The sequence below is a fragment of the Lolium perenne genome, chromosome 3 (assembly GCF_019359855.2).
Source record: "Lolium perenne isolate Kyuss_39 chromosome 3, Kyuss_2.0, whole genome shotgun sequence".
NCBI lineage: Eukaryota > Viridiplantae > Streptophyta > Magnoliopsida > Poales > Poaceae > Lolium > Lolium perenne.
This window is the reverse complement of record NC_067246.2, coordinates 312,729,056-312,738,274: the sequence shown is the minus strand read 5'-3', so window position 1 is coordinate 312,738,274 and position 9,219 is coordinate 312,729,056.

The window sequence follows — 9,219 nt, the reverse complement described above, 5'->3', positions numbered from 1 at the left end:
ACACGGAAATTGCACGAAGATCTGCGCATTCACGTGCTAGAGCAGATCACGGAGATCGAGGGGCTGCGCCAGAACGCGGAAAACAGCCAAAAGGCTATCCAGCTGCTTGAGACCCGCCTTAAAGGTACGAGATCCGGGTCTTCACTTTTTGTACTGTCATAGTTCAGGATGCATAATGTGTGCAACTTTCTGCCTTCAGAAGAATCTGCCAAGCACTCCTCGTTTGATGAGCTTTCCGCCAAAGTCAAGGTGCTTAAGGCGGAGAACGAGTCCCTCAAAGCCTTCATCCAAGAATCCTCAAGCAAGGAGACTGAGGCGAGGAAAGAGCTCTCCGAGAAGCATGCCCGCGACCTGGCGGAGCTGAATGAAAAACTGGAGAGAAGCCAAGGCCGCGTGATTTCCACAATTGCCAAGAACAAAGTTCTGGAAGCGGAGGCGGAAGCCATTGACAAACTTATCTTTCGTAAGCTTTTTTCCGTATCGTTGCTCCGACTAACTTGTATGAGTCCTCTCCAATGAACTGAATCTCTTTCTTCCACAACAAGCCTTGGCTTTGAATGGTCAAAAGAGTCAAACCTTACGAGGACGGAGGCATACGATGAAGCGCGGATATCAATTGACGCGTTATTTGAAGCTGTCGCGGAATCGCCACAGCTCGTCTCTCGAAGAAGGCCAAAACCACGGTCATCGATACGATGACCAAACTTATGAAGCCGGTGCCAGATTTCATCAAGGATCGGCAGAGTCTTCAAAGACGCGGAGTCGCCTCCCTAATCCTGGCCACCTGCAAGGCTCACTTCCCCTCGCTCAACCTGGCGAATGTTGCACGCGGAGCCCCCAAGGGTTCCGACATGGATGCCCTCCTCACGGAAACCGAAGGCTATGAACAGCTGTTTGTCAGGCGAGTGGATCACTCGTTCTGGTATAACAAGCACGATCTGCCCGAAGGATTTTCCGATGCAGAGGAAGAAGCGGGTGAGCCGGAGTATTACGGGGAAGGATCCGGGTCAAGCGGCGATCATTCCGGAGGAAACTCTGGTGACGACTCCGAAGCCGGATCTGGTGACAGCCGACGACGGCTCCTCCTACCAGCAATCAGAAGAGGAGGACTCCGAGTAGAGTTCCTGTTTTAAACAATGAAACAAGTTGCATCATTTTGGCCCCAGAGTGGGTTTGTAATAAGACTTAAATTCTTAAGTAGCTAGGAACGAAACGATTATGCATGGGGCGGAAACACTTATCCTGCTATCCGTTAATATTATGTGCATGTTTCGTTTTATGTCGGAAAGCAAGTGCTGACTTCATTGTTTTCCGGCTTACTCGCTTGACCTTCCGCGAGCCGGAAGACCTTAGCCGGAAACGCTCGCCAGCGGCGACGAAGCCCAATGGCAGTCCGTCAATAACCGCGGAAACAAGCCCCCAGGCATAGGTGCCGGAAATCGCTACTAGGAATCCACAAGTTCGCAACAGATAACAACTTAATCAGAAAACTTAAGCTTACGTCCTAAAGGACGATTTTGGAAATCACAACTTTCATACACGCCTAGGCGGAAATATCCAGCTCTGCGGTTTTAGTCGGAAAAAACATACACGATCTAAAATGAACAAGTAAAGGAGGTAAAAGACTCAAAGAGTGAACCATAAGCTTTATTTCATTGATCATGTATAACTATTACAGAGTTTATAACTCGGAGAGTATATGCTAAGTGTAGAAAGGACGTAGCTGTGCGATGTTCCAAGGGCGATCTGTTTCATCGTAAATGTCATCCGGATCCTCACGCTTGCGTTTCCGGTGCCAGATTAAGGGTGTCTATCCCTCAGCTCGCGGAAATCAACAAGGTAGTACGACCCGTTATGGAGCACTTTGCTAACGACGAAGGGTCCTTCCCATGGAGATTGCAGCTTATGGTCTTTCACCTGTCGAAGGCGGAGGACCAGGTCTCCTGCCATGAAGGAGCGATTCCGAACTCGACGACTGTGATAGCGTCGGAGCTTCTGCTGGTAGATGGCGGAACGCTGATCAGCTAGGTTCCGAGCTTCCTCGATTAGGTCCACAGATAGCTGTCTGGCCTCGTCAGCTGTTTCTTCATTGTAGGCGGAAACTCGCGGTGAATCGTGGATGATGTCGGAGGGAAGCACGGCTTCGGATCCGTATACCAGGAAAAATGGGGTGAACCCTGTTGATCTGTTAGGGGTAGTTCGTAAACTCCATAAAACAGCTTCCAACTCGTCAGCCCAAGCTCCAGCTGCTCGTCGCAGTGGTTCTTCAAGGCGCGGCTTAATTCCTGATAATATTAGACCGTTAGCCCTTTCAACCTGACCGTTAGATTGTGGATGAGCCACGATGCAAGGTCCAAATCGAATCCCCATTGTGTCACAATAATCCCTCAACTCTCCTTGAGCGAAGTTTGTGCCATTATCTGTGATTATGCTGTGTGGGATGCCGAATCTCATCACGAGGCTGCAGACGAATTTTAGTGCCGTAGCACCATCGGCTTTTCTCACTGGCTTTGCCTCGATCCACTTGCTGAATTTGTCAACAGCGACCAGGAGGTACTCAAAACCGCCAGGAGATGATCTTTTTAACTTACCAACCATATCAAGCCCCCAGACCGCAAATGGCCAGGTGATAGGTATGGTCTTCAGCTCTTGGGCTGGAGCGTTTGGTTGAGTAGCGTAGTACTGACAACCTCGGCAGGTTTTTACCAGCTTGTCAGCATCTTCTTTAGCTGTGAGCCAGTAGAATCCTAGCCGGAAAGCTTTGGCAACAAGGGATCTGGGAGCGGCGTGATGCCCGCAATCCCCTGCATGGATCTCTCTGAGGATTTCAATGCCATCTTGATTGGAGACGCATTTGAGAAACACCCCCGCTGCACTTCGTTTGTAGAGCTGTCCATCAACAATTGTGTAGGTTCTCGCTCGTCCGATGATTCGTCGTGCGAGGACCTCGTCCTCTCGGCAACTTTTGATCGATGAGGTAGTCCAGGAAAGGTCGTGTCCAAGCCGGAATGATAGCCATCACTTCCCTAGCCGGAGACACCGCCACCTCTGGGTTTTCCGGTTAGCGCCCTTAACCGAGGGTATCCGGAGATGCTCCAGGAAAATGCCGGGCGGAATTTGCTTCCTGCCGGATCCGAGCTTGGATAGCATGTCTGCCGCTGTGTTATCGTCTCTCCTGACGTACTTGACTTCGTATCCGAGGAAGCACTTTGCGATCTCGTCAACTTCGTCTCTGTAGGCCGCCATGACGGAATTTCTGGCGTTCCAGGTTCCGGCTACTTGTTGTGCCACCAGGTCGGAATCTCCACAGCATATGATGTGCTTGATCCCAATTTCCTTAGCGATGCGCAGACCGTGTAGTAGAGCCTCATATTCCGCCATGTTGTTAGTAGCTTCGAAGTGGATCTGCAGAACGTACTGCAGTTCTTCTCCGGTAGGGGACTTCAGGGTGACTCCGGCTCCTGAGCCTTGATGCTGCTTGGATCCATCGAAGTGCATGACCCATGTCTCTGGTTCCGGCTCCAGACTTGCATCCGGAGCTTCATCCAATCTGCAACGAAATCGCCAAGACTTGGGATTTAACCGCAGTCCACAGGCTTGTAAGCGATGTCGAAGGCGGATAATTCGATGCCCCATTTAGCCGTACGTCCTGTTGCGTCAGCGTTGTTGAGAATTGTTGACAGCGGAGCCTTGCTCACAACTGTAACTGGATGCTCTTGGAAGTAATGCCTCAGCTTCCGGCTGCCTAGGAACACGCCATAAGCTAGCTTCTGAAAGTGAGGATATCTCTGTTTTGATTCCGTCAGCACCTCGCTAATGTAGTAGACCGGTCTCTGGACGTCATATTCATGACCTTCTTCCTTTCGCTCCACCACGATGACGAGGCTGATGACTTTGTTGGTAGCTGCCAGGTAAAGGAGCATAGGCTCTGACTCTGCTGGGGCTGCCAAGATAGGCGGGGAGGTGAGTATTTCCTTCAACCCTCGAAGAGCTGCGTCAGCTGCGTCGTACCAGACGAATTTGTCTGTTTTCTTCAGCAGCTTGTATAGAGGTAGCGCCTTCTCGCCAAGACGGCTAACAAACCTACTGATTGCTGCGACGCAACCAGTTAGTCGTTGCACATCTTTGAGACAAGTTGGCCGTTTGATCCACAGGATTGCCTTGATCTTTTCCGGGTTAACCTCAATGCCTCTGTGAGAGACTATGAAGCCAAGGAGTTTTCCGGCTGGCACGCCAAAAACGCACTTCAGCGGATTCAACATCATCTTGTACCTGCGGAGGTTGTCGAAGGTTTCTGTGAGGTCGCTGATCAAGTCGGATCCTTTCCGGGTCATGACCGCGATGTCGTCGACGTAAGCGTGCACGTTCCGGCCAATTTGGTCCTTCAGGCACCGCTGCATCGTACGTTGGTAAGTAGCACCTGCATTTTTCAAACCAAAAGGCATAGTAACATAGCAGTAAGTACCAAACGGGGTAATGAATGAAGTCGCCTTTTGGTCGGATTCCTTCATCCGGATCTGATGATACCCGGAATACGCATCAAGAAAACACAGAAGTTCCGCCCCCGCCGTCGAATCAATGACCTGGTCAATGCGCGGCAAAGGGAACGGATCCTTCGGGTAATGCTTGTTCAAGCCAGAGTAATCGATGCACATTCTTAGTATTTCAGTGTCTTTTTTGGGTACAAGGACGGGATTCGCGACCCAATCGGTGTGGATAACTTCTATTACAAAACCTGCTTCTAGTAACTTTGCTAGTTCCATTCCTATGGCGCGGCGCTTCTTGTCTCCAAAGCGTCGCATAGCTTGCTTCACTGGTTTGGCCCCTGGATTTATGTTGAGGTAGTGCTCGGCGAGTTCCCTAGGTACTCCGGACATGTCAGAAGGTTGCCATGCGAAGATATCCATGTTAGCGCGGAGGAACTCGATGAGCGCGCTTTCCTATTTGGGGTCCATGTTGGCTCCGACTGAAACCTGCTTGGAAGAGTCACCTGGGATGAGGTCATGCTTCTTGGTTTCTATCGCGGGCTTGAAGGAGGTTTTCTGCTCGAAGATCTGCTTCTTGGTGGTCTGCATCTCAGTCGGATCCACCGCGGCTCTGTAGCCTTTCAGCTCTTCTCCGGATATCACAGACTCTGCGAAGGCGGCTTCGCCTAACTCGCACTCATGAGCCTTTTTGTAGTCTCCGGATACGGTAATCATACCTTTAGGACCCGGAATCTTGAGCTTGTTGTAGATGTAGCACGCTCTTGCGTGGAACTTGTGGTAGGTGGGCCTGCCGAAGATGACGTGGTAGGAACTCTTGAAGGGCACAACTTCAAACGTGATCTTTTCTTGGCGGAAATTATGAACATCGCCAAAAGCCACGGGAAGTGTTATGCTGCCGAGGGAATTCGCCTTCTTACCCGGAACCACGCCATGAAACTCAGTGTTGCTGTGTTTGAGCTGTTCCTTGGTGAGGTTCATCCGCTCTAGAGTCTCCAGGTATATGATGTTCAGACTAGCTCCACCATCCATGAGGCACTTGGAGAAGTCATACCCATCTATGCGGGGACTTACAACCAAGGCGTAGCATTCTTTTGGCACAACGGCAGGGTGATCCTCCCTGTCAAATGTGCACGGGACTTCCGACCACCTAACATACTGCGGCACAGCCGGAACTGTGGCGTTCAGGATCCGGGTAGCTGATTTGGTAGCGCGGACTGTTGGGGTTCCGAGGAAAGTGTGGTAAGCCCCCACGCTCTTTTTATCGAATGGGTTGGATTTTCCTGCGGATCCTGCCTTGGGATCCGGCGAGTTATCATCCTCATCCATCGCCTCGGAACTATCATCTTCTTTGTCCTTGTTCTTTCCCTTGCCACCTTTGCTACGTGGGCGGTGCTTCCGGGCGCGCTTGTATCCTGCCTCCGGGTCGTTTTTTAGATCATTGACCCACTTGCAGTTGCGGTTGGTGTGAGTGGACTTCCCCGTAGCCGGATCCAGATGGGCCAGGCAGGGCATGTCTCTGTATTCCTCATAGGTTTGCGGGGCGCGGATCCGCCACCGTGACCTCGGAGGTATGCCGCCGACCCCTGCCGGCTCCGCCTCCGCGTCCGCGTCCTCTGCCGCCTCCTGAACCTCCGCGTTGAAACGCCATGGCGATCATCTCGGATCCGCCACTCTTCTGGTCATCAGGGTTCTTGCGCTTATGGCTGCTGCTGCTACCGTTGTCACGGTTCTTCTTTTGCTGATGCAGGGGGATCGCTGTGGCTGCGAGATCACCGCCTGCGTCGTCATCGGCGGCAGTGTGATCGCTGGCGATGGTGATCATGTCGTCCAACGTCAGTTGATTTGCATTGACCATGCAAGTTAGCTTGTGCCGTAGCAATCCTCCTCGCTGCAAGCCCCCAATGAAGGCGTGCATTGCTGTGCGGTTGTCGACGTTCTCGCACTCGTTTCTGCATGCTAACCATCGGGTGAGGAAATTCCTCGATGTTTCGCCCTTCTTCTGGATGCATGCCTGTAGGTCGCTTGTTGTGGCAGGTCTCTTGTAGGTGCCCCTGAAGTGTTTCTCGAAAGCATTCTTCAGGTCGAACCAGCAAAAGATGGAATTCTTCTCGAGGTCACTTAGCCAGATCCGGGCTGGACCTACAAGGTACAACTGAAGCATGCGGCAGGCGATGTTAGGGGTTCCTCCGGCGAAGGTTACAGCATTGTAGTAATCCTCAATCCAGGTATCCAGCCTTTCGGTGCCATCATAATGCTTCAGGTTTCCGGGTAGCTTGAGGTTCATCCTTGGCTTTGGTTCCTCTCGAATCATCCTGCCAAAGCACTTCGGACCGATGTAGTCGGTTCTGTATTCGTTGAGGCGATCCCGTGCGTCGCGTGAGCCGTGGCGAGGAGACTTTGAGCGAGAGCGAGATCTTCGACCGTTGCCTCCGCCTCCACCTCCGCCTCCACCGCTAGGTGGTGGTGAGGGAGACCTGCGAGGTGGGCGGTGCAATCTCTTGCTTCCGCCTTCTGACTCTCCTTGGCCTTCCTGGTGCTGGCTCCGGCTCCTGTGGCTGCCTTCGCCCTGGCGCTGGCTGCCCTGGTCGTTCCTGCGAGGCTCCGGGTCACGGCTCCGGCGAGGCTCTGGGTCCCGGCTCCGACGAGGTTCTGGATCGCGGTCCTCATTCCGACTCCTCCTGGGCTCGGGCTCATGAACATTGCTCTGGTTCCGGCGAGGTTCCGGCGAGCGCTCCCTGTTTCTGTTTCTTGGCAGCACGTTGTCGCGGATAACAATCCCACCATGCCCTGGGGGCCTGGTGTTTCCGGCTGGACTACGGCGGCGAGGGGGTCGCGGGTAACCGTTGGGCGGAGGAGAGGGGTTGCGGTATTTGTCTCGTCCAGAGTACATCGCATCCTTTCCCTTTCTTGGATCTGACGGTGGCGTCTTTGATGGTACGGGGATTGGATTTGGGTGTTCCCTGGCTTTCCTTCTGCGCTCCGAGGATCCGGTGTGTGATTCGTCATCGGGTCGCCGATCAGCGCGGGCGTCCTTCTGCGCGGTAGATATACAGATATCCGGATTGGAGTCCAACGTGCGCCAAGTATCCGCCTTGCTGTGCTGCTTCATTGCTGAAGCGACGAGTGTGCGAAGATAGTTGATATCGACCTCTTCGTCCTTCTTCTGCAGTAGTTCCGCAGCTTTTAGCATGTTGTCCTTTGGGGTTTCCAGCGGCTGGTGCTCTGCGGGCGTGTTGAAGGGTATCCTGCGAGGCGGAATTGCTTCTCTAACAATTCGATCGGCCTCCGCCTGCGCATAGATCATCTTTACTTCCCACTCAGCCCTCATGCTCTTGACTTGCTCGAGTGTGGCAGCAATCTCGCGGTCCTGTCTGTCGAAGTTTTCCGCCCAGCCGCATGATCTGCCCTCCCTACCTTTAACGCAGCTTCGGTATCGGCGAGCTTCTTGGCTGTGGCCAGCATTTCCTTTCTGGTGGTTTCTAGAGCCTCCAGATCTGCGGCGTCGCCCGGGGTTATAGGTGTGTTAAGAACTGCTCGCGCGGCCACCTCCTCTCGCCGACAGATTTCCTCCGAGGAAGAATCCCTTTGGGGTCGTACCGAGACATTGGAGATCCTTGTTGGGATGGTTGAGGGTCAGATTGGCTGGTTGGTTCTTCAGATCCGCTTGTCCCTGCGCCGCTATCGTTGCGAGAACCTCGTTTAGGCCGGGCGGAGTCGACTTCAGGCTGATCACTGTATCCGTATTCCCTTATCTTGCGAACGAAGTCATCAGACTCCATGGAGGGGGTATCTCCCGAAATTGGGCTCAGGTTGCCCAAAATCGATTCTTCAACCGGAGTCTCGCTCTCTCCGACAAGCTCAGCCTGATCCGGATCCGCGTTGTGTTCCGGTGCCTCTTCCTGCTCAGGACCAGCTCCGTCTTCTTGAGGGGCGGTTCCGGCGGTATGGGCCAAGAAGTGTACGAAGTGGCACCTCTGCTTTTCTAACACACGGGAGACCTGTGCGGATCTGCATTGGTCTTCCACCTTTGTTTCCCTGCTCGGGCGGATTGGGTGGGCTTTGAAATTTCCAGATCCAAGGCGGAATCTTCCCCGGGGAAGCTCCTGCGTCTCGATCGGATCTTCGCGACGGCGTCCAGCTCTGCGGCGGTCGCGTCTGCGTTACTTACCGGTGGGTTTCCGTTGGAATCGACGGTTTCCCGATGAAGATGTGTATGCCGCCAATTGGGACGATGGAGAGCTTGACGGGTTTGTCCTAGCCGAATCCAGCACTCATCCGGAGGGACGATCGGCAGATTTCCGGCGTAAAGGACGCGCCCCACAGCGATGGTGTCGTCGTAGCTTCCCATGGCGGAACCCTCCCGGTTCCGGCCTCCAGACGCCACAGGCCCCACGGTGGGCGCCAACTGTCGTTGCCTAATCGACGGTACCCCGGAGGAGGGATCCTCACGAGGGGGAAAAGAAGTAGGGGCCATAGGGCGGAGTGCTCTCGGGACGGTGGTACGCGAGTTACCCAGCTTCGGAACACCTGCACGATGACAGGGCCTACTGCTGCTTGTCTGGAATTATCTGGGCGCTTTCGCGTTGTTACAATGAGTTGTGGTTGTGCCTCTAGGGCTCCCGGGATCCGGCTTATAAAGGCGCACGGATCTAGGGTTTACATGGAGAGTCCTAGCCGGATTACAGATAGCCTAGCTACGGTACAATATCTTGCCGTGCACGTCACGGATCCG